Source organism: Rhincodon typus, chromosome 43 (assembly GCF_021869965.1).
Source record: "Rhincodon typus isolate 14 chromosome 43, sRhiTyp1.1, whole genome shotgun sequence".
Taxonomy (NCBI): Eukaryota; Metazoa; Chordata; class Chondrichthyes; order Orectolobiformes; family Rhincodontidae; genus Rhincodon; species Rhincodon typus.
In genome coordinates, this window is record NC_063374.1 from 2,433,337 (window position 1) to 2,449,803 (window position 16,467).

At 42.9% G+C, this 16,467-nt stretch overlaps 1 long non-coding RNA gene across 1 annotated transcript in view; it reads left to right on the plus strand.

The window, feature by feature from the left end:
• Positions 1-9,443: 9,443 nt before the first annotated feature.
• The window catches only part of LOC125487633, a 19,709-nt gene continuing 12,685 nt past the window's right edge, over positions 9,444-16,467 (plus strand). The window contains exon 1 of the long non-coding RNA XR_007266003.1: positions 9,444-9,793. This is a non-coding gene — a long non-coding RNA (uncharacterized LOC125487633). The remainder of the gene's footprint in view (positions 9,794-16,467) is intronic.

Genomic DNA, 16,467 nt, shown 5'->3' on the forward strand with positions numbered 1-16,467 from the left:
AAGGTTTAATTGACAAATGCCTGGAATCAGTGGATAGTCTTATGAGGAAAGGCTAGACAGGCTAGGTCTGTATCATCTAGAGTTTAGAAGAGAAAGAAAAGGCTAAATTGAAACAAAGAAGATCCTGAGGGGTCCTGACCAATTGAATGTTGAAAACATGTTTCCTCTTGTGGGAGAATCTAGAACTTGGGATCACTGTTGAAAAATAAGGGTGATTGTGTTTAAAATAGAGATAAGGAAACATTTCTTTTCTCTCAGAGGGTTGAGAGTCTTTAGAATTCACTTCTTCAAAAGCAATGGGTGTAGAATCTTCCATTATTTTTAAGGCAGAGGGAAATAGGTTCTTGATGACCAAGATGATGAAAGATTATCAGGGATATGCAGGCATATAGATTTGAGGTTGAAATCATATCTACCATGATCTTATGGAGTGACAGAGCAGGCTCGAAAGGTTGAGTGGCATACCCTTGTTCCTCATTTGTATGTTTGAATAAACAGTGAACAAAGAAACTCGAGTTTTGTCTAATTACGAAGAGTGAGGAGAGTGTTTGAGCTCCCACTTCACCCACCCAGTGGAAATAATTCCTCTCTATCTCCCCAATCCGCTTCAATTAATATCTTGAAAATTCTAATCAAATCATTCATAAATCTTCTAAATTGCAGGAAACACAACACTCCTGGTGAGGTGATGCATTTTAGTAAACAGGGCTAGAGAATATACGAAACAGGAACAGAAGAAGTCCATTTGGCCCCTTGAGTCTCATAAAGATTATAACTGATTGATTTAGGTTTGAAATCCACATTCCCACTTCGTCTCAATAATGCTTTTTAAAAATTCACTCATGGGACATGGACATCACTGGCTGGTAAGTGTTTATTGCCTGTCCCTACTTGCCCTTGAGAACATGGTGGTGAGCTGCCTTTTTGAACCACTGCAATCCATGAGCTCTAGGTAGACCCACAACAGTGTTAGGGAAAGAATTTCAGAATTTTGACCCAGCAACACTGAAGAAACTGCGGTATATTTCCAAGTCAGAATGGTGAATGGCTTGGAGGGAATTCATGTTCAGCAAAGAGTCTCAGAGATCTACAGTACAGAGAAAGACCCTTTGGCCCATCACTCTAGGCTGGTCAAAAACAACCAACTAACTGTTCTAATCCCATTTTCCAACACTTGGCCCATTGCCTTGTATGCCTTAGAATCACAAATGTACACCTAAATACTTCTGAAACTTTATAAGAGTTTCTGCCTGTCCCACCCTTACAGGCAGTGAGTCTCAGATTTCCACCACACTGGGTGAAAAAGATCTTCCTCACATCTCACCTAAACCTTCTGCCACTTACCATAAATCTAAACTCCGGCCATTAATCCCTCCATCAAGGGGAAAGGTTGCTTCCTTTCTATCCTATCTATACTCCTCATAATTTTACACATCTTGTCCCCTCTCAATCTCCTCTGCTATGAGGAAACAACTCCAGTCTGTCCACAACTGACACTCTCAAGCCTGGGCAACATCCTGGTAAATCTCCTCTGAACCCTCTCATTCCCCCCCTTTAGTGTGGAAAACTTCGAGATGTGACATGCTTTCCTGATCTAAATCACTTTTATTGTGAACAGCCAGGGCCCAAGCTATCCCTGATTCCTGCGGTACCCTTCTAGTCACTGCTTGCCACTCAGAAAAAAACCCTGATCTGTCACCATCTTCCAAACAGTCTGCTATTACCTTATACAATGGACTCTAGCATTCTTCCCACCACTAATGTCATGCTAATTCCCTGTTTTCTCTCTGCCTCCCTCCTTAAATGCTGGGGTATGTTAGCTACTCTCCAATTCATGGGAACTCTTCCACAGTCTATATAATTTTGGAAGATAACCACTAGCACCTCTGCTACTTCTAGGGCCACTTCCTGGGGTACTCAGATGAAGGTTATCAATCTCTGGGGAATTATCTGCCTTTAATTCCATTAGTTTCTTCAATATCATTTCCCTACTAATTTCTTTCAATTCCTCCTTCTCATTACATCCCGTGATTCCTTTATTTTTGGGATGTTATTTGTGTCCTCCTTTGTGAAGGAAAAACTAAAGTAAATAATTAGTCTGCCATCTGTTTCTGACATATATTCATCGTTACTTATCCTTTTTTGTCCTCATAGACATTTCGATGCTTTTGCTATCAATCTGGAATCAAGAGTCTAATGAAGAACATTAGAGGAAACTGCCGTGCTTACCCCATCCAGCCGGCATTTGACCCCAGCCCCACAGCAATGCAGTTGACATTTAACAGCCCTCTGGGCAATCAGAGATGTGCAATAAACTCTGGCCTGGCCAGTGACACCCACATTCTGAGAATGAATTTAAAAAAAAAATTGGTTTGTGTGGTCCCTGCAAGCTCATTCTCATACTTTATTTTCTCCCTCTTAACCAGCCCATTTGCTGAAATCTAAACTGTTCTCAATCCTTAGGTCTGTTGCTTTATTTTGCCCATTTACATGCATTTTCCTTAGATTTAATACTAACCATTACTTCCCTTACTTCCCATAGTTTGACCATGTTTCCTACATTTATTCATCCCAGTTAGGGTTAAAAACAGTTTGTAGCTTGCCCATATGCTCTTTAAATATTTGGCATTACCTACCTCCCATCACCCATTTAAATACTGATCCACAATTTGTCACAGCTAGCTCATGCCTCATACCACTGTAATTTCTTTTATTTAATTTCAGGACTCTAGTCTCCAAAACAACTAGATCACTCTCCATCTTAATGAGGAATTCTATCCTATTGTGGTCACTCTTCCCTCGGGGTCCATGCTCAACACGATTGTCAGTTATTCCTTTCTCATGACCCAATACCCACTTGCTTCCTCAATGTACTGATTCATGAAACAATTCCATATACATCCTATGAATTCCTCCTCTGTCATATTGCTACAGATTTGCCCAATTTATATGCAGATTAAAATCACCCATAATTACAGCACTATCCTTATTACTTGCATTTCTAAATTTGCTTAAATGTCTTCCCCAAAATACTACTACAGTTTGGGCTCTACACACAACCCTACTATGGTTTTCTGCCCATTGATGTTTCTAAGCTCAACCTATACAGATTCTACTTCACTTGAGCCTATATCCTTGATCACAATCCCATTAATTTCCTTTTTCAATCAGTTCTACCCACCCTCCTTTTCCTTACTGCCTGTGCAACCTGTCCTCCTTAGACAACCCACTGATTCCAGGTATCAATGCAGTAAAACTCCTCTGAACCATCTCCAATAAATGTACATGCTTCCTGAAAGATGAAGAAAATTGCACACAGTGTGAGTTGTAGTCTCGCCAATTCCCTATACAATGAAGCTGAACATCCTTACATTTATGTTCAATTCTTGTCACAAAAAGATGGTAGCCCATAAGCTTTCTTCACTACATATTGTCTCTAACCCTCTGTGACTCATACTTTAAATCCCTCTGCGCATTGGGATTCTGGGCAGTCATTCTCCATTTAAGCATATTCTGCACTTCCTGCCTAAGTGAATGACTTTCCCATAATATACTCCATCTAGAAGATATTTTGCCTATTCACTAAACCTATCTCAGTGGTTAGCACTGTTGCCTCACACCACCTCAGGTAACTATATGTGTGGAGTTTGCACGTACTCCCTGTGTCTGCATGGGTTTCCTCCAGATGCTCAGGCTTCCTCCCACAGTCCAAAGATGTGCAGGTTAAATGAATTGGTTATGTTAAATTGTCCATAGTGTCCAGGGATGTGTAGGTTAGGCGGATTAGTTGGGTTACAGGGATAGGGTGGAGTGAGGGTTGGGGGCGTAGGTGGATCTAGATAGGATGCTGTTTGGAGGGTCGGTGTGGACTTGATGGGCCAATTGCCCTGCTACCACACTGTAGGGAGTCTATGATTCTATCCATACCTGTCTGCAACTTTGTTTCGTCCTCGTTATAACATGTTTTTCCATCCTTAGCTACCTATTTAAGTGATTAATGAACATTCTAAAATGTTGCATATGTATTAGATCCAACCATTTACAAGATGGGCAAGAAACATGGAGTAATAAAGTTTTTCTTCAGAATGGGTGGTACTATCCAGTCCTCTGTGCTTATGGTTGGAAATGAAGAGAATCAATGACTTACATCAGCTAAATTACTACTTTCTGTGCCTTAATGAATCGAAGACTGAATTCTGCGGCCTCTGTTCAGAATATAATCCAGGAATCATAGTGGTAAATCTGCACCGCTCCCCAAAGAAAGTCCACAGTTCCTCCTTCCACAGGTTTAGCGCCTAGACCTATACACATCCTCCAAGACTGCTCTGCATAAGATTTTGATTTTCTCGGAGCTTTTCTAGTGATACTGATCTCGGAAATCTTTTCCAATAGACAAACGTTTTACTTTGCACGATTAAAGACCGATGATAGTGAGATGCTGATGAATGGAGTGACTCTGTCAGATCTTGCTGTGATATCTGGTTGGCATTGATGATTTGGAAATGCTTTCCATTGAAAGTACTGTTTAAAAAAAAGGCAAATAGAAAGCTCCCCCTCCCCAGGTCCAGGACACTGAGAAGGAACCAGCACCCTTCGGCGCATGCTCCACTCACTATGCCAGGCTCAGTCTCTGATTGGTTGGAGGACCACACCCACCACACCCCTCCCTTTTTTTCACTTGCCCTCCCCCCTCCGTAGGCTCCTATTTTCTCTGAGGAAGGGTCGCCGGACCGGAAACGTTAACTCTGTTTTCTCCTCCACAGATGCTGCCAGACCTGCTGAGCTTTTCTAGCAACTTTGTTTTTGTTCCCATTTTCTCTGATTGGTTGGGGCATCCGGCCCTTGCTTACTATTGGTCGTGAGACGTCAGCAATCAGACGGGTCGGTTGCTGGAGCATACGCACAGTTAATTGGGATCGCGAGCGCGAATGGAATGTTGCGTGTGATGGCCTGAAAGAAGTGTTCGAATATCTCATGCATAGGCGGTAAGTAAAAATTAAAGGCAGCGTTTGTCGAAATATTCCGGCAAGAAGAATTAAAGGTTCAGCGGGAGGTATGGTACGCACGCGTGTTTAGTGTTGTGACTTTGCTGTATGGGCGGTTCCGAAAGTTACCCCGCCTCCCACCCCTCCGTCTCAATCTCCGCCAGTTTCTCCACTCCTCTGCAGTTTTATTTGATAACTCTCGTTGGGAGGTTTTACTGCGGTAAAAGTGCAATATGAAGTTGGATATGATAAAAAGTAGCAATCCCGTTAGAATCCAACTCCTTGAACACGGCAGGCAAAGCAGCATCTTGGCCTGCTGTGTTCATCTAGCTCTGCACCTTGTTGTCTCGGATTCTCCAGCATCTGCAGTTCCTACGATCTCAGAATCCAACTCCTACAACCTTGCAAGTGTCTCAGCAACTGGATTTCTGATTGAATCCTTCCTGCACATGGAGCGGGGGAATGGTCTCTATCCCCGGCGTGACTGCATCATTTTGTGGCCAGCTCGGGTAGGGAACTAAATCCCTGTCATTGTCCTAATAGTTCCACAGTGTAGGTATCTTTTGTTTCTCCTGGCTGGATAATCAGATAAAGTCTAATCGAATGGACAGAACATCCATATAGTTGCTCTTAGTTGTAAACGGTGTGGTTTGTTTTCCCCCAGTCTAAGTTAAAGCTCTGTCCACAGTCAGTTCGGAAGACCATATCTAATAAGCACGAGAGTAGGCCATTCAGCCACTTGAGCCTGTTCTGTCATTCAGTAAGATCATTCCTTGTTTCCCCTGCTAGCATTTTTCTTTTAACCCTCGATCAACAATCGATCTATCTCCGCCTTAAATACGCACATGGTCTCTGCACCCATAGCTTGGTGGCAGGGAGTTCCAACTCTTGGGAGGAAATTCCTCTTCATCTCAGTTTTGAATTGGACCCCTTTATTCTGAGACTACACTTTCTAGCTCTAGTTTCTTGGATAGGCACAGTTTGATTCGTGATAGTATGGATTTGTGAGGGGTAGATCATGCCTCACAAACCTTATTGAATTCTTTGAAGAGGTGACCAAACACGTGGATGAAGGTACAGCAGTGGATGTGGTATACATGGATTTAAGTAAGGCGTTTGATAAGGCTCCCCATGGTAGACTCATACAGAAGGTAAGGAGACATGGGATAGGGGGAAAATGTGGCAGACTGGATTCAAAATTGGCTGACCCTTAGAAGACAAAGGGTGGTAGTGGACGGAAAATATTCAACACGGTGCTCAGTTATGAGTGGTGTACCACAAGGATCTGTTCTGGGTCCTCTTCTATTTGTGATTTTTGTAAATAATTTGGATGAAGGACTGGAAGGGTGGATTAGCAAATTCGCGGACAATACGAAGGTGGGTCGAGTTGTGAATAGTGCAGAGGGCTGTTCTAGGTTATAAAGGGACATTGATAGAATGCAGAGCTGGGCTGAGAAGTGGCAGATGGAGTTTAACCCTGAAAAGTGTGAGGTGATTCATTTTGGAAGGACAAATTTGAAAGCAGAATACAGGGTTAATGGAAAGATTCTTGGCAGTGTGGAGGCGCAGAGGGATCTTGGGGTTCATGTCCACAGTTCCCTGAAAGCTGCCACCCAGGTGGATAGAGTTGTTAAGAAGGCGTATGGGGTGTTAGCTTTCATTATTTAGGGGGATTGAGCCGTGAAGTTATGCTCCAGCTATACAAAAGCCTGCTTCGGCCACATCTGGATATTGTGTCCAGTTCTGGTCGCCTCATTACAGGAAAACTATGGAAGTGTTGGAAAAGGTGCAAAGGAGATTTACCAGAATGTTGCCTGGAATGAAGGGAAGGTCTTACGAGGAAAGGTTGAGAGCGCTAGGGCTTTTCTCTTTAGAACAACGAAGGATGGGAGGTGACTTGATAGAGGTGTACAAAGTGATCAGAGGTATAGATAGGGTGGACAGCCAGAGACTTTTTCCTAGGGTGGAGGTAGCTATTACGAGGGGACATTGTTTTAAAGTGAGTGGAGGTAGATATAGGGGAGACGTCAGAGGTAGGTTCTTTACTCAGAGAGTGGTTGGGGTGTGGAATGCATTGCCGGAGAGGGTGGTGGAGTCGGCCTCATTAGGGGCATTTAAGTGGCTATTAGATAGGCATATGGATGACGGTATAAGGTAGGGGTGGAGCTTAGATAGACTTTAAGTTTAGGGTAAAAGTTCAGCACAACATACTGTGCTGTCCTGTTCTGTGTTCTAAACACAGCAATGATTTATACCCAATAACCCTTGTTTACAACCCCATTCACACAAAAGACAGACAAACAACCGGTTCAGGGATAAATTTAAATTAGTAAAAGATAAGAAAACTGACTCGATTACTTAAGTAGCTTCCATGATGCTTTGTTTCACAGGTGCATGGGACTGTCAAATCTTCATGCTGCCTCAACAGCCAAACTCCTTTCTTTTCCAGAAAATCTCAGTTCAAAACACTCCAGCCCTTCCTTCTATTTGATCATGTTCTCTGCTAGATTTGCTGGCACCAGTTCCCAGATACTGACCTCATTAAATGACCAAACATCTGCTATCCAGTTAAGCACACTGCCACACTCCAAACTCTACAAGAATCCATCTGCAATTAACTTCAAATACAGACGACTTGTTTACTTGCTTTTTTAAACACAAACTGCTACTCACAGTCCAAAGCTCACCGTTTAGCTCTCAGATTCAAACCAAAAATGATTTTCAAAAAATCAACAAGAGTTCTAATACAGCACACTGACTGGAAAGAGCTATAACCAGTGACACAGACTGAGTGAGTGTGACACTACTTGTTGGAGTTTAAACCAATGAGACATGTGATGATCTCGCTGAAAGATATAGGATTCTGAAGGGGTTTGATAGGTTAAATGCTGAGAGGATGTCTCCCCTAATTGTCCTAATTGTCCGCGAATTTGCTAATCCACCCTTCCAGTCCTTCATCCAAATTATTTACAAAAATCACAAATAGAAGAGGACCCAGAACAGATCCTTGTGGTACACCACTCATAACTGAGCACCGTGTTGAATATTTTCCGTCCACTACCACCCTTTGTCTTCTAAGGGTCAGCCAATTTTGAATCCAGTCTGCCACATTTTCCCCCTATCCCATGTCTCCTTACCTTCTGTATGAGTCTACCATGGGGAGCCTTATCAAACGCCTTACTTAAATCCATGTATACCACATCCACTGCTGTACCTTCATCCACGTGTTTGGTCACCTCTTCAAAGAATTCAATAAGGTTTGTGAGGCATGATCTACCCCTCACAAATCCATACTGACTATCACGAATCAAACTGTGCCTATCCAAGTGATCATAAATCCTATCTCAGAGAAAGGCTGAGGAGACTGCAGTCTGCTGTAGGAAGATGCTTGAGCATTCCCTAGTGACTGAGATTTTGGGAAAAGTGTCCACATGCACATCTTTCTCACTGGGCGAGCTACCAATTTGGTAGAAACTGAAATACAGATAAGGGAGTTGTGGGGGGGGTGGGGTACATTTGAGGCCTGTTCTCTCCCTTTGCCCTTGTGAACGCCTGACCCATTATTTGTTTCACTGTCCTCATCTTCTCCCACCCCAGCATCGAGTGGGCCAGCAGCGTGGACTCCAGGCGCCGTCACCAGAGGCGAGTTTCGGTTCCCAGCAGCTTCTGCATTGATGAGGTAGTCCTTGCATTGATGAGGTAGTCCTAGCATTGACTCATGGCTGCTGCTGTGGAGGCACGTTTGGGTCCCCAGTAGCGTCTGTGTTCCGTGCAGATTCATGGAGGCAGAGGTAAGTCTGAGGCCCAATATGAGACCCAACAACACCAGCAGCAGCTGCATTGGCGAGGTGGACTTGAAGTGGATTCATGGTGGCAGAGTCGAGTTTCAGCCAGTATGGTACCCAGCAGAGTCGGTGGTGTCTGTATTGTTGAGATCCAAGGAGGGCTCATAGCGGTGAAGTCATCGGTGGAGTTTAGATGGTGCGGAAGAATGGTGATTTCCATTCCAGCAACTGTGGCCAGCTGAAGGGAATGCATACCTGGCCACCAGGCCCATGACAGAGCACTTAACAAGAAGGACTGTAAAGTTGGACACTTTCTTTATTTCTTCATTTTTCTGCATTTATATTGTATATTTTGGTTTATTTTTCTGTTTTAGGATGGTGCTGGAGAGTGGCAACTCTATAGCACACTTTTCACTGTATTGTAACAAGATACATGTGACAATAAACAAATCAAATGCATAGAGAACATGTTTTCCTTAGAAGAAGAGACTAGGACTGTAGGGCACAGCATCAGAGTGAAGGGACAACCCTTTATAACTGAGATGCAAAATTTCTTCAGCCAGAAGCTGGTGAATTGTAACCAGAAAACTGGAGGCCGAATCATTTGGTGTATTTAAGACAGAGATAGGTTCTTGATTAGTAAGGGGATCAAGGGTTATGGGGAGATGTCAGGAGACTGGGGTTGAGAAATATCAGCCATGATTGAATAGTGGAACTGAATCAACGGGCCGAATGGCCTAATTCTGCTCCTTTCCCTTTACGGTCCTATTTGGCCAATTGAGCCTGTTCCGCTGTTCTGTAAGATTGTAGCTGGGCTGATTCCGACTTCAACTCCTTTCCTTCCAATCCCCTGGGACCCTGTCTTTGCATTTCTAACCTCAACTGAAACTTCTGATTTCTGTCATCTCCTTTCCCAGGGATTTATAAAATTTGAAGGCAGCAAGAATTTATTTTCCCGGCTTCGATATCTTTCCAGCTGCAGACTCCAGCAGGAGTTTTGAAAATAGTTGGGTTCTTTGAGAGGTGAGTATTTTTGAGCATTCATCTACAATTTCAATCTTTCTGAGCAGTCCTGTGGTTTCATGGCCCTTGGGCTGGTGTGGCTACTTGACTGTGGATCTGAATCCATGTCCATCTCTTGCTCTGTTTTACCTCTGATCTGATTTATTGTTGTCTTGTCCACTCACCTCTCAGCCTTGAATGATGGTTTTATTTTAACCTTGTTTGGTATTTTGTTGTTATTTCTGCTGATTGTGTTTAATTGAGATTTCTGTTGCTGCTCATCTCTGGTTATATGCCTTTGTGCAATTCTTGGATAATGAGTTGTTCACAGGCACTTAGAAATTAGATCAGGTTTTAAGACAGCAGTGAATACCAACAGTTTCAGCAAACATCCATAAATATTTACTTATTTCATATATACTATGTGTCCTTTCTCAGAACATTCAACAATTAATAACTGGATAGAAAATGAGACTGTGCAAAATGGAGCATTCAGTCACAAAGCTTTCAAAATCACTCTGCCCCTCCTTGACCTTTTTGAACTGATGCAGTCCATGTGGTGAAGCTGCTCCCAGATTGCTGTTCAGTAAGGAGTTACAGAATATTCTTCCAGTGATAAGGTAGTGCTGAGATCTGTCACAGTTCCAATCATTTTTTATACTACCCACCTTTAATATAATAGGAACAGGAGTAGGACTTTTTGATCCTGCTTCACTATTCAGTGCGATCATGGCTGATCATCCTACTCAGCCTGTTCCCACTTTTGTCACATTCCCTTTGATCCCTATCCATCATCTTCTTAGAAACATTCAATTTTTTTTGCATCTACTAAAGCTTGGGCCACTTTTACTCTGGGGTGTAGATTATCAGGTGCTGTGATTTGTTGGCTTTTAATCCCATCAATTTCCCCACTAATACTGATTTCCTACAGTTCCTCCCTCATGTGTTCCCCAGCATTTCAGGGATATTGTTTGTATCATTCTTTGTGATTGTGGTCAATTGGTCTGCCATTTCTTTATTCCACATTATAACTTCTCCTAATTCTGATTGTAAAGGATCTACATGAGTTTTCAGAAATCTTTTTGTCTCTTCATATACCTTTTAGGAGCTCTTACAATTAGTTTGTATGTTTCCTGCAAGTTCACTCTCAAAAGCTGTTTTTCCCCTCTTAATCAATCCCTTAGTTCTCTTATTGCCAAAATCTGAACTGCTCTGTCTTTTAGATCTGCTGCTGTCTTTAGCCAATTCATATGCCTCTTGCTTGGATCCAGTACTATCACAAATATCCCTTGTTAGCCATGGCAGGGCTGCTTTTCCAGTTTGTTGTGTCAGACAGTAATGAACAACAGTTGCAGTTTCTCCAAGTGCTCTTTAAATGTTTGTCATCCATTTAAGTCATGTTCCCCAATTTATTGTAGCCTGCTTGCACCTCAAACCATCATAATTTTCTCTTTTTAGATTTTGGCCCCTAGTCTCAGAATCAACTGTCACACTCTATCACTTTGAAATTCTTCACTCTTCCACAAGGGGCTTCACACAGCTAGACTATAAATTATTCCCTTCTCCATACACAATCACAGTTTTTAAAATTAAATTGCCATAGTCCCAGAGAATCACAGAACTCCTCTCTAGAGAAAGAGAGAGAGGACTAGTGGTGCTTTAACCTGTGGGTCACCATGTATTGGGCAAGGGGCAAGGTGAAGAATGTGGGACCTTCATGGTGACCTCAGCTGGTTGAGCACATGCTGTTGAAGTCACTCTGAATTGCAAACCAGCCATCTAGCCAACTGAGCTAATCCAACCCCCCACCTCTGCCAGCCATTTACACAATATACAGGTGAGGATGGCTTGTCTTCCATTTGGGTCCTCAATGTATCAATCGAAAAACCATCTTGTGCATCCTCCAGAAATTTGTCTGATATTAATGATTTGATTTGCTCAGTCTATACACAGATTGAAGTCACCCATAATAACCATAAGACCACCAGATTATAGGAACAAAATTAAGCTATTCAGCCCATCGAATCTGCTCCACAATTTGATCCTGGCTAGTGTTTCTCAACCTCATTCTCCTGCTTTCTGCTGTAACCATTGATCCCCTCACCAATCAAGAACCTATATATTTGTGTCTTGAATATACTTGGCCTGCTCTGAGTTCCACAGAATCGCCTCCCTCTGGCTGAAGAAACTCCTCACTTCAGTTCTGAAGGGTTGTCCCTTCTCTGAGGTTGTGCCCTTGGGTTGTAGTCTCTCTTCACATCATCTTCACATCCACTCTATCCAGGCCCCTCGGTATTCTGCAAGTTTCAATCATATCCCCCTCGTACTTCTAAACACTATCAAACACAGGCCTGGAGTCCTCAACTGCTCCTTGTATGACAAACCCTTAATCTCTGGGATCAGTCTTGTCAATCACCTCTGGATCCCTTCCATCACCAGCACATGCTTCCTGCTCTCAATACTCCAAATGCAGTCTGACTAGAGCTGATATATCCTCAGCAGTACATCTGTTCTTGTATTCTAAGCTTCTTGAAATAAATGTTGAAATGGCATTTGCCTTCCAAACTGCCAACTGAACCTCCATGTTAACCTTTGGAGAGTCTTGAACTAGGACACCCAAGTCTCTGCACTTATTTCCAAAGTCTTCCCCTATTTAGAAACTAGTCTACACCTCTGTTCTATCTGCCAAAGTGCACAACCTCACACTTGTCCACATGTTCCATCTGTCACTTGCTTGCCCACTTGCCTAGCCTGTCCAAGTTCTTCTGCACCCCCCCACTTCCTCAACACTACCTGTCCCTCCACCTATCTTTGTGTCAACTGCAAGCTTGGCAATAATGTTCAGTCCCTTCATCCAGATTGCTAACGTATAACATGAATAATTGTGGTTTCAACACTGACCCCTGCAGAACTCCACAAGTCACCAGTTACCATCCTGGAAAAGTTCCCTTTATTCCTACTCTTTGCCTTCTGCCAGTCACCCAATCCTCTATCCATGCCACTTATACTGTGGGATCTTATTTAGCAGCCTTTACGCAGCACTTTGTCAAAGGTCTTGTGGAAATCCAAAACATCGCATCCAGTGGCTCTTCTTTGTCTAATTGCTCATTACCTCCTCAAAGAATTCTAACAGATTTGTCAGGCATGACCTCCCACTGACCAAGCCATGCTGACTCTACCCTATTTTACCATGCACTTCCAAGTGTTCTGCATCAAGCTGTCTGTAGACCATCAGTAATGCAAACACCAAGTGTCACTACTTACTGAGGTTCTACCTGTCACCATTGTTATGAAGGATAGGTCTGGCCTCCAAGTAGTTGGACCATCCTGTATCACCTGTTCCTTGTGGAGAAATTTGTGAAGAAAATACTTTGCAAAGGAAGTGTGCAGAAAGATGCAGTGGTTTTTGCCGCGGTTCATCTGTGACACAGGACTCTGTGCTCTGTGGTCTGTTCCCTGGGGGACACACCAAGACAAGCATAAACTGCGCTCAGATGACCATCAACTCGGTGAAAGACGCACTTTGGTCTTCCAAGTGAAAGAGTTGACTCCAACCAAATATTACAGACTGGCTCATTCCAAGGTCCTGAACTAGGTGCTAAGGGATGCTCTAAAGCTTAGGGCAGCCGCAGCCAAGGCAGTGAGGTCTTCCTGCGAAAGGTAAATAGGTGTCTGTTCAGTTTTCAGACCTCCTGATGCCTTAGATACATGTAAGTAGCTCCTAATACCCAGCATAATTAAGAAATGCATTTAGATTAGTTATAACTGAGAAAGTCAAACTCCCAATGTTTTCTTCTGTATGCAAAAACTGTATTGATCTGAACTGCTTTAGTAACTATGAATATAAAGATTTCCTTGTTAATGTACATTTTTGCAAATTAAACTTCAAGAACAGTTCTAATCCAACTTACATTGAATTTTATGACTGGGACATGAGCAAGGCTAAAGAGGCCAGCATTCACTGCTGTGACAGTTTTTTTTACAACTGTTCAGTGAGTAGTTAAGGATTGTCAGACAGCAGCTATAAAGAAACAGCAACATGTCCACAAGAGGACAGTGTGTGCCTGGGAGGGGAGTTTATAGGTGATGTGTTCCTCAGACATGTTAGTCTTGACCTTGGAGGGAGGCTCTGTCAGTGTTATTCCTGTGAGCAGATAGAGGAAACCATGTCCTTAAGCATCCCACTGTTCTCACTGTCTCTCCTCCCACTGAGGGCTGAGTCTTGTGGAGTCCAGGACAGGCAGTGGGTCCCCTTCCCTGAAGGACATTCGTGAAATCATTGAGTTTTTATGACAATCAGTAACTTCATGGTCACAATATCTGAGTGGTTTCTCACAAATTAATATATTCAATAAACTCCATTTCACAACCTCCTTTCGTGTCTTAAAACAATTCTCTTTCTCATACTCCCTTTTTCCTGATTTAGATTTGTTTTGCTGAGAATCACAGGCACATTTATATCAAGAATTCCAAACAAACATCCCATTAAGATCTCAGAGTGAGTCAATCCACCAGGACTTGTAAACTATTGGATTTTCAAAGTTTGTCTGTTCTGTCTGTGGGAAAAGATTTCAAACATCAGTGTGACAGGAAATGCACCAAGATGTATCCACTCAAATGAGTGTTCTAGTGAACTGACTGTGGAGAGAGCTATAGCCAGTTACACAGCCTGAATAACATCACACCATTCACAGTGGGGAGAAACTGTATCGCTGTCCTGTGTATGGGTAAGGAGTCAGCTGATCATCCAATATGGAGAGACATGAGGAGAAATGCACCACAGAAATCATGGAAACATGCAGACTGTGGGAAGTGATTTAAACATCCATACCTGCTGGAAACTCATCGCAGTCACACTGGGGAGAGAGGCTGCACACCTGCTCTGTTTGTGGGAAGGGATTCACTCAAACATTTGATCTTCTGAAACCTGAATGCACTCACACTGAGGAGAAGCCGTTCATCTGTCCTGAGTGTGGGAAGGGATTCAATAACTCATCCAACCTGCAAAAACACCAGCAAATTCACACTGGGGTGAGGCCATTCATCTGCCTTGAGTGTGGGAAAAGATTCATTCAGTCATGTAATTTGCTGAAACATCAGAGAATTCATACTGGAGAAGGCATTCCCCTGCTCTGAATGTGGCAAGGTATTGTCTCGGTTAACCCTCCTTAAAAGTACACCAATTGGTTCACGCCGATGACAGACCTTTCAAATGGTCAGACTGAGAAGAGCTTTAAAAGCAGGCATGAAGTGCTGGCACACCAATGCATTCACACTGGGCAGAGGCCATTTCCTTGCTCTGAATGTGGGAAATGATTTGTCCATTCAAGAAACCTTCTGAGACACCAGGGCGTACACGCTGGTGAGAAGTTGTTTACCTGCTCTCTCTGGAAAAGGATCTACTCAGTCATTTCACTTACTCAGACACCTGCGAATTCACAAGTGACTGCAGGGCAGGTGTCTGTTGCTGTTGTTGTTCGAAACAAAACTTTTCCTCTCCTCACCTATGCATCCCTTTCCCAAAACCTTTACTCTAGCAACCATCGTCCTTGGACCATCACAGAATGGAAACAATGTTTTATTGCTCTACCTCACCTAAAGCTGTCAAAAACTCTTACACTGAAACATGGTGACTAGAACTGGACTCTAGTTCTGTTTTAAGGAGAGCTCTTTAAAACATCAGCATCTTTTCCCTGATTTTTCTCTTCAGTTGCTTGATTTATGAAGTCCAAGGTTCCCTATGTTTTGCTCACTGCTCTCTCAATGTGTACTGTCATCTGTATAATGCCCCTCCCTCTCAGCCAGATGCTCTGGTTTCAGGTCCCACCTGCTATGGAGCTGTTAGTGGTTTGATTTTTTTTTTCTTATTTATTAATTGATTTTTGGACCATGTCCATTGGGCTCTTTCTGCTGAAGATAACGACCTCCAGCTCAATTAAAGTGACTGCCATTCTCTGACTGACTTTGTCTTAAATGCACTGTAAAAGTCTTGATCATCCAGTTCTCCAGGGTGGGATCAATCTCCAATCACATCGATCACCAGTTAGTGCCCATGGAGGATTGATCCAGCCCTCTGGTGGCTTGAGAGATTGATTAGGTCGGGGATTGTGTGCACACATAAACACACACTTATACAGGGACTGTTTATCTCTGCTGGGACTGTTGTGATGTTTCTTCAGGCTGTCCAACCTGGTTCAAATTCTTTCCACAGTCAGTGCACTGGAACACTTGGTTTGGTGTGTTTCTCAATGCTCTTCCAGTGAAGGTCATATTTGAAATCTTCTCTCACTGACAAACATTTGTCCTACCTCCATTCAATGGCCAATAATATGAAGATTGTGATGAACTGTGTCTGATCTTGACAAGAAGTTTGAGTTAGGTTTCCTGTCTACCAATCCTCCCTTTTAAAGTAACTAAAACCAAAAGAACTGTGGATGCTGTAAATCAGAAACAAACAGAAATTACTGGAAAAGGTCAGCAGGTCTGGTAGCATCTGTGGAGAAAAATCAGAGTTAACATTTTGGGTCAAGTGACCTTTCCTCGGAACTGAGGCCTCCTGACCTTTTGAACAATTTCTGTTTTTGCTCCCCTTGTAGAATCCAGTGAAGAGGTATCACTTACAAAAGGTATCAATAAGTGTAAGATGGGAATTTAGGAAACAGAATTCAATCATTCTTTAGAGATAGTAGGAACTG